The sequence below is a fragment of the Callorhinchus milii genome, unplaced genomic scaffold, assembly GCF_018977255.1.
Source record: "Callorhinchus milii isolate IMCB2004 unplaced genomic scaffold, IMCB_Cmil_1.0 Scaffold26, whole genome shotgun sequence".
Taxonomy (NCBI): Eukaryota; Metazoa; Chordata; class Chondrichthyes; order Chimaeriformes; family Callorhinchidae; genus Callorhinchus; species Callorhinchus milii.
Genome location: NW_024704767.1, coordinates 6316468 through 6329429, shown reverse-complemented (window position 1 = coordinate 6329429; position 12962 = coordinate 6316468).

The window sequence follows — 12962 nt, the reverse complement described above, 5'->3', positions numbered from 1 at the left end:
CTCGTGCCTCGCACCCTCTACCCCGTCATCGGAGGTCGCGCTTTCAGCCACTATGCCCCAAAACTCTGGAACACTCTCCCTAAAGAAAACCTTCCTCTTCGACTGTGCTTATGGCCACTTCCCTCCACCTCCCCCCCTGGCCTGGCTTGGAGTCAGTCTCCGTCACTGTTAAGCACTCTAATGGAGGGCATGATATAAGTGCAAGTTGTTGTGGTGAAGTGATTTCTGCATGATCAGTGAAAGTCATAGGGTATAAGGGTGGTTCCTGACTCTACTCGGTATGAGATGTCGATTGGCAAGATCCAAGTGCGCATTAGGAGTACTACTGTACATCGTTTCCAGCAGAGTGCATCTCACTAGGGAGAGAGACACTGCATTTCAGACAAGTTTCGATGTGTAGGTGGTGTGTAGAACGTGTGAAACTGTCTGGTTTGGATATTCTTCAATCAGGTGCTTAGGTTTCCACATACATCAGACACCAACTGACCTAAAAAAACACCTTCCAACACGGAGGGAGGGGAGGGGAGAGGGTGAGTCCCTTGGCTAAGAGACTTATTGCATTCTCACTGCTTCAAATACAAAAGACGAACTAAGTCTCAACTTGGCTGACGTGAAAGTCTTATTGCTTACAATGTCGAAAGGGTTAACTACTTGACCTGAGCTTAGCTCATCTTCTATCACAGAGCGAAGAGTTCACCCTCAACTCAAGTCCACACAAGTGATCCTACAGGCTACATTACCTCTTTCTGAGATATTCCACCTTGTACGTGCCAACAAGATCCCATTCATAGACATCCTTGTGAGAGAAATTTGTGAGGGAAAGAATAAACGAATTGGTCAATAAGGAAATCGTTCTCATTTGTTCTTTTCTTTTCCCAGCATGTATCGTTCTTGTAGAGGTCGTGTTACATGGTTAAGGAAAGAAAGAACCTTACATGGTTGTAATGTGCCAGGAAAATCCAGGATGTGGAAAGTTGCATAAAAGAAGCCAGCAGCATCAGGAACAGATTACTGTACAAAATAGAAAGACCTTGGGATTGCTTGCTCTGTAGTGTCGACCTGCTTTATCGACCACATGTTGCCCATTAACCATCAAATTGAAGAATCCGTTTATGATCGTTCTGTCATCTTTGTAGTAATATTTATAGGAAGGACAGGCAGTTTTAGTATCGCTCACAGAGAAAATAGTGCACTGTGAAATATAGCTTAAACATAGATAAAAGTTGCATGAGTCGGATTTTGTTTAGGATGGAAGGTGGAAAGGGCTCTTGGCAATGAGTTTGCAAACTGTGATTGTGGACTTAGATGACAGTCATTGGGATGAACTAGTCTCTCTTTGTCTTTGCCTGTCTTCTCTCTTTCTGCAGTTTACAAGGTCAATGCTGACATCTGGGCTGTTTTCCCAGCAGTGCTCTACTGACCCAGTTTGACATCATCCCTTGATGTTACCTGAACAGACTGAGGGAAGGAAAGAGGGAGGGGGGGGGGGTAGCGATTTGAGAGCTTGAGTGATTTCCTGCTGCTGTTATGCTCCATTGCCAATTAATTTGATGCTGTTATGTAACCATAATCATCCAATCTAATCGCATCATAATACTTTGAAATGACAGAAATAGCAATGGAACATTCTGAAGCAACCGTTCAATGGAATCGTTCTGTTCAATACATTTGTGCGCAATTGACTGCTGCATTTCGCCTACAAAGATATGATATGGTGCTATATCAAATGCAAGGATTATTATTTTAATACCACTGAATGCACTTGCATTGGGAAGTATGCACTCTTGTAAGGTTGAGGTTTTTCTCCAACATTGTCTTAAATACAAAGGTAAGGTGTGAGGTGGATCTGAACTCATGTGACCTGAAGTGGCAAACTGTATGCGCCACAGATTAATGTGGACTGAACCATGGGAGTGGACAAGCAGAAACTCTGACCATCCAGCCAACGTGTCACACTTCATCTCAGGCTCGGATAGGGTTTCATTGCAATGCTTATTTTTGTAGAGTTTTGACTTTCATTTATGTACTCACTCAGCAAGATAGAGAAAAGCCTTGATGGTTTCTCTCGCTGACTGAATGTAGTTTGGCCTTTGAAGTTTTAGCAAAATGTCATCTTGTCAGGATGGATTTTGAGGCTGTGAATTTGCAACGGTTTGATTTTGTGGATTGGGAGCACCTTATTAAAGCGAACCATCTAAAGTCCATGAATATAGGAGGGCACTGGCTGATCTGTTGAATTTATTCAACATTTTAGCTTTGAACGTAGGACTGAACCATCTGCTAACCTGGGCTGTCTGATCTGATTGAATGTGATACTTTTCCTGCTAATGCGCCTGCAAGTGCGAGTTTGGTAATAGCGCAAACCCTGCACACAAGTGCTGATCTTCACATCTCCATCTGGAGAGGTCCGTGAGGCAACCTGTATGAAACCCCATTGACCATCCTGGCCTTGCTGTGTTATGGTTGCTTTTTACCCTATCTCCCCCTTTATTATTATAGATTTTCTCCTTTTTAAAATCTGTTCACATTCTACTGTGTTATACCTGCTACACCAGTAAGTAGCAGATACTGATTTGATCCATTTCCAGGTTGAATAATGCCAACAGGATTGCTCCTGCTGATCTGAAGATACAGTAAACTCCTCATGACTTGACTCAGGCTTAACTTGTCACTACCACTTAAATCATCACGCTGTCAATATCCCAACCGCATTTATACATATGCTTAACTCACCACTCCACGTAACTTGCCACTGAACCCTTTTCCCTTGGAGTGACGAGTCATCAGTGGAGTCCTGTAGCTCAGTGGTTAGAGCACTCGCTTTGCAAGTGAGAGACCTGAGTTCAATTCCAGGCAGAGGGCGAAACCTTGGGCAAGTTTCCTTACTCCACACAGAGCCTAATAATAATCCCTCCAAAACCAAAAACAATAAATTGGTCATTTTCAATGTACGACTGTTTGTGGGACATTGCTGTGCACAATTGGCTGCCGTGTTCGCCCACAAATATACAGTCAATTCACTTTACAGTGTGTTCTGTGAAGCGCTTTGGGACGTCCTCCTGACGTGAAAAGCGCTATATCAAATGCAAGGATTCTTATTATTATTATCAGGAGTTATCAGCACCTTGGGACGTCCTCCTGGCATGAGAGGCACTGTACAAATGTAATTTGTGAGTGTTGTTGAGTTTTTCTGCACTTCAGGTCCTCACTAGAAAGACTCACCTAAGTAGAGGTTAGTTTAAACTCCAGTTAAGTTTCTAATTCAACCACTCAACCTGTGCAAACCCATCTCCCAATACAACTACCAAGCTTATGGTAGTTGAACTTTATAAGCAGCTTAGACCCCCAAATTCTGCTTTGTCTTAGCCAGTGAGAGCATTTTGTCTTACTCCTAGCCATTTCATTATGCATCCCTTAATACTGAATAGTACTGGAAAGACTACCAACAATGAACTCATTCCAATTCAAGTTATGAATCAAGTATGTGCTTTGCTGTTCAATGGAACAACATACAGTTTTCCTTGGTTTACTGACAAATCCAAATTTACTCCCAGATTTAAAAGAATCGCTGCTCAGCTTATTATTGTTTATAGGATGCCGCTTGCACTGATTAGCTGCAATGTGTGACCTATAGAACAACAGTCACTAAATTCCTAATAACCCGGTGCATTTCCAGGCTGACTTAAACCATTGCCATTAATGAGGTCTGGTGATGTGTAAGTGGTTGGTGTAGCACTAACTTTCGAGCAGCTGGTTGGACGTTTTAGCTAAGTATCACTTAAATCCATTAGCACTCTCACCCATATTGAAACATAGGCTGTAATGCCTTGAGGGACCTATTCCGAGGGGGCAGTGGGGGTTGGAGGAGCGGGAATGAAGAATAAATATCCAATGTGGTACAATAACCACTTTTTCGTAGTGCTTTGAGATGCCTCCAACGTGAAAAGCGATGTATTAAAATTAAATGGAATGTTTATTATATTATTACCATTTGTGTAACCACAGGTACGACTGTTGACTTCCCAGCTCTCCAAGCTGAAGAAAATATTTGGATTTGTATCTGTAGGAGAAACACCTACAAGATTATGATGGGGAGATTTAGGGGGCTTTTAGTAGACGAAATATGCAGGGTTATTTCAGATGCAGTGAGAGACATTGAAAGACAATTTTGTATCGTGATATTGTCATGTTGTTTACCATCAGTCATTCATCATAACCAGAATGGCTGTAGGTACCACAACACCTTGAGGAGAAGAAATGGGTGAAGAGAATCAATATTGATACAGATTTTGAATCGGTTTCCAATTCTCACTTGCATTTTTGTTTGCTCCGTTACCTTCTGTGTCAAGTGCTGGACCATTTGAGAGGTGGAGTGGATTAAAGGAATTTAACAGTACTTGTTTGTGCATTATGTATATTCAATGTACATTATATTCAATCTCTCTCCATGTGAAATGTCTGAATGTATCACAGATCCCTATTCTGGTGATACTAGCACTGACTGACTCTCGGGTGATGTGAACTCCAGGCTGCTCCTTTTCTGCATTGGAATTTAGAAATTATTAAAATGATGTATTAGGCTGTTCAAAATGAAAAACCACCATGTCAGTGACATCTGCCCAGCACACCTGATTTCTCACTCACACATTCTTGGCAATATTGTGTGGCACAGAGGCAATTTGTGTCATTGCTCCAAGGTACACATTATTTTTTTTAAAAAAACAGCCAGTTTCTGCAGCACACTTTCTTTTTTAACATTGAAGTAAGAGTAGATGTCTTCACACCTGATCAGACGATTTTCATTTAAAGCTGGTGTATTTTTTTAATTCCATTTCACAATCCAATTGGTGTCCTGAGCGTAATATTGTAAACGGGAGGGGGGAACAGGGCAGAAAGTCTTCACTAAAATACTCCCTTTTCGCCTACAAAATACATAGTCAATTCAATTTACAAAATATTCTTGAAGCAATTTGGGTCATCTCATCGACATGATAAGGCATATATCAAATGCAAGGATTGTTACTGTTACTGCTGTAATATTTCTTATTGTTTGCTGTTTCTCCATATGCCACTGCTAGATTCACCCAAATTTCATTTTGAAAAGCAAGTAGATCATTTTGCTTGTTAACCAGTGTGAACTGCTCATTTCTTCAGCATCTCATCACTAGCTGCTGCTTTTATGCTGTACCTGGAGAATTTACCATTTGAATAGTTTGCACGTAGCAAAAAAAAAGCCACTCATGTAGATTCACTGACTATTTAAAGGAGTAGAACAGACTTCTCACATGGAGTGCAGAAGAAACCTCCTTGTCAGTTCAAGCACTGAAAAATACACCTGCTTCAAATCCAAATTGTCTGATCAGATGTAAAAGCACTGGTATGTGCTGGTTGGTGTTCACACCGCAATTCTGTCATTATTGCATCTGCAGGTTACGTCAGAGTTCTGTCAAATTCTGTGGTCAGTTTGCATAAATAGCAGGGTACAGGACCACATTATTCACTTACAATGACAATTGGGCATCAGTGATGCAGTGGAATAACTGATACTCTTAATTTCCATAGACTGGCTAAGGGAAATAGCTCATTTACTGTACTATGAACTATGAAGTGCGGAAGTTCTGTCAAAATACTCATTTCTGACTAATATGTTAATTTCTACGCGCAAATTGGTTGTTGCGTTCACCTACAAAATATACAGTTACTACACTTGACAACATCTGTGAGACATGCTGCTGACATGCAAGGTAGTATGCCAAATGCAAAGATTTTTATTATTATTGTTATTAATAATGTGAAAGTTAGCTTGTGTATTTGGTAACTGTTCTGATTTGTTTAAAAGAATCACAATATTTTCATAATTTAAATAATTAGACTTTCGTGATTTTTTTGTGTCCAGTTTTCAAACTCCAGTTTGGGATTCAATGTATAATTGCATCAACAACAACAACAACAAAATTGTATTTATAGAGCACCTTTCACGTCGGGAGGACGTCCCAAGGCGCTGGACAGTTGGTTTGGGACCCGAGCAGGGGGGAACTGGTCAGGGTGAGGGGAGGGAAGGGAGGGACGAGGAGGGGATAGAGAGTCGAAGGCACTGGGAGGTGAAGGCACGGTTGAAGAGAAATGTCAGCTGCCTGGTTTTATTACTAGAATAAATTGACACAGAGCATTAATTTCAAACAGGATATTGTATAGATAATCACGCAATTGTAGAATGCGCCACAACGGGGGTTTACATCTTTTGTGTCATCGTGTTTCAACTAGAAAAGTTAGTACTTTGATTTATATCTTTAATGCACAGGAAACTTAAATGATCTCATCAGAGAACAGTGGAGATGTTAAATTTTTTTTTGTATCCCCGTTGCTCCTCGATTATTACAGAGTCTGCAAAAGTATCTGAAAGTTGATATGGTGGCTGTCACAAAGTGCTCTGTGTTAGAAGAATCTGAAAAATTCAAGGCTAATACTTTCCAGGTCCCTGGAGTGACAAGGGGGAAGCAGTTTTTTATGGTGTAATAAATTCCCGTCTATTGACTTCTTTGAGTTAATTACGATGTTTATGACAGTGGCACCTCATGGAATGCTCATGGATATAGCAATTAATTATTGCTGGTTTTGCTTAGTGCAGAACATTTAATGAGAAATACCAGCGCAAGCGTGTACACAATTCGGCTGTTTCCCCCTGCAATGTAAAATAGGAACCCAATATTACTGCACTTCAGCCCATGCGAGTATTTCACAGTATTTCAGTTCCAACCACCTGATTTGGAACCAACATAATAATAATCCTTGCATTTGATATAGCACATTATCATGTCGTAGAGATGTCTCAAAGTTTGTACACAATCCTGCACATTTTAACTTGTATAGTGTACAGAACAATAGGTGATAAACTTGACGGTCATTTTATATATGTGTGTGCCTTTATTCCTTGGCAATTTAGTGGCCCGCAAGGCCTTGAATTCACATTCAGACTTTGTAAAAGCCTGAACCTTGGGCCTTTGTAAATTGAAATCCCTGAACGCTGAATGCTGATCTCTTAGAATTAAAGAAATTCGCAGAAAGAGGCCATTTAGCCAATTGAAACTGTGTGGGTTCTCAGAGCAAGCTGTCCATTCAATTCCGCTACTCTGCCCTCTCCACATTCCCCTTCAAGGCTTTACCTTTCATGTACCTGTCTATTTTGCTGTAGAAACCTATAATGGACTGTGCTTCCACAACCTTACTTGGCCGGGCATTCCATGCCCTAAAACTCTGTGTGAAAACATTTGTCTCCTAAACGCTTTTCATTCTTTGATGACTATCGTATCTGTGTCCCCTAGCGACAGACTCCCCTCCCCGACCAGTACAAATAGCTTCTTCCTATTTACCCTGTCAAAACTCTTCATAATTGTGTATACCTATATCAGATATAGTGTTTGAAAGTTTAAGCAGATACAAGAGTTGATTTGCTTCTTGCACTAAAAAATGATTTTGTTTAAAGTCTTCGCCTTTTCCTGTCATTTCTTGTGACAGGCAAACAAGCCTAGTTGTCCTGTGGTAGTCAGCCAGGCTCATCTCCAGGGTCTAAGAAAACCACATTGTGATTTGGCTAAGTTATTAGCGCTGGCATTGGGAACTAACATTGTGGCACTGAAAACGAAGCATTGAGCTCCTGGTGTCACAATTCACAGACATTTTCACATTCACTGAATCAGTCCTGCCACACATCCCTGCCATTGAAATTTAGGCAGCATGGGTGGCAATGTGAATGTTGCATGTATGTGGGCACACATGAGCCACATGTGCAACATTTGAAATTGTAATGGCCCTTCATTTATTTTCTCAGTTTGGTGCAGCTCCCATTTCTTGTATGTAGTTTTTTTTTGGACTTATCGTTAAGCTTGTGCCTCTGTCATAAAATGAGTGGCCAAATATCACCATAAAAAAAGTTACAATTGTTTTGATGGGAATTCTGTGCCTGCCTGCTCAGTGCAGCTATTTGTGGCTGTAGGGGCAGGTCTGTGAAAGCCACATTTCAAAGTAATGTACAAATAGCTCTCGCACTGCTCCACACTAAGGTGAATATGCCTTTGGATCCATCAAGACATAACAGGAGTTTCATTGTGATGTCGTGGAACCTGGTTATCTCATCTCACACAAATTTGATGTGTTCTCATGCTCAAAATGCTGCCTGTACATGTGAAGTGAACCCAAAAAGCAGGCTTGCAAACGCTATTCAGTTTGGAATTGGTGCAGATGAATTTACTGTATATTGATCTTTTTTTTCTGCTACTTTTCCCCCTGTTAGCCATGAGTTTCTCATGGTTTCTCAGAAAGCTATGAGTTTCTCATGGCTAACAACAACTTACATTCATTTATTCACCTACAAAATAGATGGTTACAACATTTCACATTAAATCCTGTGAATTGCTTTGAGACGTCTTGATGACATGATAAGGTGGCATATCAAATGCAAGGATTATTTATAAAGCACGCTTACATAGGGTAATGAATCGGAATGCTTCTACGAACACAGTAATCTGGAGTCTCCCAAGCTCTGCTATCATTTTGTGTGTGTGTGTGTGTGTGTCTCACTCTTTTTAGAGTTCAATCCCTCTTGCACTACGCTTCATTAGTTGCTGAGCTGAGACTGGTGAAGCTCCTCCCAGGAGAGGTGGGCAGGTCAAATCCTAATGACATTCAAACTCATCACCTTCTGGGTGGAAGTCCAATGGTCAAGCAGTCCACATTCTTTTCAGGTTCCTTGGACTAAACAACTGTAAGAGTGGGACACTGGGGAGCTTTGAGTGATTGCTTCTTTCTCTATGTGCAACAGAACTTACCTTGATTTATATGCCAGATGTTCCTTCATGCAGATAGACCCAACGGGAGCCTTGGGCGTTTTTTTTCTGAGGGAAATCATATTGCAATTTATGATTTTGGCTTGTTAAAATAACAATGTTAATAAAAAGAATTGCTCCTATTTCGAATACCATGTTATATGCATCTCTCCTAATCAGGTTCATTAATACTAGCAGCTAGGGAATGGGAGACAGGGAGGTGGGAGGGTTGTGTGAATGTTGGCTTGTTTATAATTTGTCATTTACATTCATGTTCCCCAATTTTTCAGACTTTCCCATTAATAATGTCCGTGGAATGCTTATTTCATAGACCACGATTTTAAACTGAACCTGTGTATTAATATGGAACTTTACTGCCCTGTCAACAGTGTACATGACCAGAGGAGTTTGCAGTTCATTCGGCTGCTCCCAAACATATCAATCTCGGATGCGCACCACTGAATTAAAGGCGTTATTGAAGGACAAAAGGACGACAGGGATTATCAGTGCAGTAAAGTGTGTGGGAAGGGGATTATCAGTGCAGTAATGTGTGTGGGGAGGGGGGAGGGTCCAGGCTTCTGAGATGGTGCATTTCTGCTTCTGCTGTTGAATGGGTTTTGCAAGCAAATTTTTTTTTGATATCAATAAAAAAATTAAATCATCACCATAAAATCAGACTCGAATTCCCTAAAATGGTCAAATTCAATGTTCGGTAGCAATGATCTGCCACAGAGGTTACCTACTCCATACTACAGTATAGTTTTGCCAGTCACCATCGAGTTAGAAACAGTACATTTTATTTTATTGGGATGAAAAACTACGATATTCATTGTCATAATCGGCACAGGTAATGATTATGTCTTCAATGCCGTTTATCACACACAGTTTTTCATTTAAAATATATTTGGGTTTCATTTTAAATAAAAAGGTGTATTTCTACTCTCTAGATTTTCATCCTTTTGATAAGTCCCCCCTCTCCTGGCCATGTACTGAGCAGCTGAGAAACCTGCCTGTATAGACAGGAGCTAGACATGGCCTGGAAAGACCTTTGTCTCCCAGCCCCTTCCCTCTCTTCCTCCCAATCCCCTCCCTTTCAGACATCCAAAATGCTGCTTCCTTCCAGTAATGCGGTTGAGATTGGGAACCAGAGTGGAGAAGAAGGATCGAACGTTCCAAAATACAGGTCACGTTAAATCACAAACTCCAAATGAAATACCTTTTTGCGCATTGTTCTTAACTTCTCATCCAACTCCCTCTTTAGGAGCTGAATGCTATTGCATGGCACTTGATAACATGCAATGATCTTCTGGTAACCATTGCTCAACTTGCTTGTGTGGACTGTGGTTTGCATTCAGAGAATGCCACCTTGCAAAAAGTGAAATGTCAGTGCACAAAATGAGGTGAATTGCACTGAGCCCAAATCACATGTGTGCTGGCTTTCAGGCATTTCAGCCTGGCTTACTGGATCCCTTATTTGTGTGATCTGAATTTGCTGGAAGTAATTTGCTTCAAGCAAATTCACGTTGACAAAAGGGCCTTAGAACTTTCAGAGTGCTTGAAAGCAGACTTAGTTCCTGCCAGGGTGTGCCCTGAAAGCTCTCTCTCTAGATACCTATTGCTTTATAAGGTAGGAATACATTGTATTATCTGCAGCACAGATCTTTGTGAGACCAGTCGTGCCCAATGGACAGTTTTAATATTTTTGATCTTGTGTTTTAAACAAAAAGGGTACATATGCTCACTGGTATCAGCGATGATTGATGTCATCATGTTACAAGGAGTTTTTGCGCTGATTGTGCATAAAACCACCTTCTTGTTGAAGGCATCAGGTGACATTTGCGGAGTTTCATAACAAGGAACGCTTTTATGAAATGCCACCGATTTCATCGCGATGCCTCTTTTTAAGTGTCAGTTGAGTTTATTTGCTTCTAGTTCTGAATGTTGTGGGTTCAAACTCCACATCCAGGACTTCCAGCTCACAGTGTAGACCAAGGTTATAGTGTAATGTTGCGGGAGCGTTATGTTGTCAGAGATGATGTCCTTCAGATGAGAAATCACATTGAAGTTCCACTTGTCTGTTCAGTGGATATCGCAGAACCCATGATCCTGTTGGAAAAGAGAAGGGAGTTTCTCCTGGTGTTGCAGCCAACAATCCTTGAGATAAATTGGTCGTTTTCCTCTTGGCTTTGTGCGCAAATTGTCTGTCACATGCACCTACAAACAGTTACTGCACTGCACCGTAATTACTGCAAAGTGATTTAAGACATCTCAGCATTATAGGGATTATGCCAAATACAAAGGTTATTTAATTTTTTGTTTTAAACAAATATAAATACTAAATAATAGTTTTAAAGATTGCTAACTAAAATGAAATGTGCTTTATAAGGCTTCAGGCTGCGCAGGTTATAATTCAGAATGAAAGGAATGATGTGTCTGTGTCCGTGTGTGTGTATGTGAGCGTGTGCCGAGCTGGGAATTAAGATCAATTAGTTATCAGAGGTTTTTTTTTTCCTCTACTTCGTGAGATACAGCGCTGCTTCCTCAGGTGTGTGGCACTTTGTCCAGTCAATCCTTGTGGGAAATCTGTCCCAATCAAACTACTGACTGCATCCAGACACTCCTCCACCTCCATCCGTTTGAATTAGCATTCTCACCAGGCAGCTCAGCTTAAACTCTTGTGGTCTCGAACCTGAATTTCAGTTTGAATGAAGTTAGTCCTTTGTGTCCACTGGGGAAACCAGCACTGAAGTCGAGCTGAAACTGTGCCAGCACAGCAATTGGCTTTTAGATGTCAGGCACTGCAATATATCCTGTTTCTAAATTTGTCATCGGGCTTAGGATTTAAATGTGTTGTATTTGGAGGACTTTTCAAGGTGAAAAAAATGGAAATTACTTTTACAACCACAGGGAAAATTTGTGACCTGAAGAATTAATGTCAGCAGCAATAGGTCTCTTGTCAAGTTTCTCTGAAGATTTCACTTGTGAATATAGATAAAGGGGTAATCTTAATGGACTAGAGTTTCTGCTTGTCCTACTTTTATGTGACATTTTTCCAGGTCTGTGTCTGACTGATCTGGTTTGTGACTGTATCGACATATGAAGGTTAGTCCAGGGAACCTTTCTAATCTGAGTCGGTGTTCCAACCTTGGAGAAATATCAATGGTATATTACTTGGTACCTTTCCAGCTAGGACTATCCTATCCTATAGCCTTGGAGGTCTGCACCACCTAATTTCATTGATGAACCCAACAGATTAGTCAATCATAAGCTATTTCTGCAGACCTGTTGGGCTTTGTAATGGTGCCTCGAATGAGTTAATATCCGAGAAGATATTTTTACTCACTGTGCTCATTTTGTCCACCTCAAAAGGTTGAAGTGTTGAATATCTCAACCAGCATTCAAACCCAAAGTTTCAGTTTTCTACAATTTAAATATGAACCGCAAAGATGCATCAGCTACTTATAAGTATAGTTTCTATGAGATGGGATTTAGCTATGATTACAGGCTGAGTAGATTTGGGTTATATTTCCATGAGAAAAGGAGATAATCTGATTGTGGTATTAATATTATAAAGGCAATTTGTTTGTGGATGTGACCAATTCTTCACTCCAGTAAGGCAACCCGGAACAAGGGTGACATGCACATAACGTTAGACTTAAGACGATCAAAAATTATTGCAGCAAAGTTTTCTACTTTCTGTGGCAGAACAATCCAAGAATGCCCCAGAGTCAAGTGAGGTGTTCAAAGGGAGATACAAAGGTGCTTGGGAAAGAAATGTATGTAGAGAAAATGAAGGGAAATGGGATAAGAAGGTGAAAGAGTTGCCATGATATAATAAAATAATAATTTTATAATATATATAATATAATATATATAATATAATATAATAAAATGGAGGAGGAGACATGAGAAATTTAGATTTGGAACAGGCACCCAGGACACTTGGAAACCAACACTTGAACCTCATGTTTTTAATAAATACCAACACTTATAGCTCAATTATGTGGATTTTTTTTTAAAAGTGGTAGCATTAATCTAGTTTGCCTGTAAATATCAAGGAAAAGGAATGTGTAATTGAAGTTTATTGAGCACTCTGAATTCCTCACCCACCGAGCAATGCCCTTCTCAAAACTTCAGAGT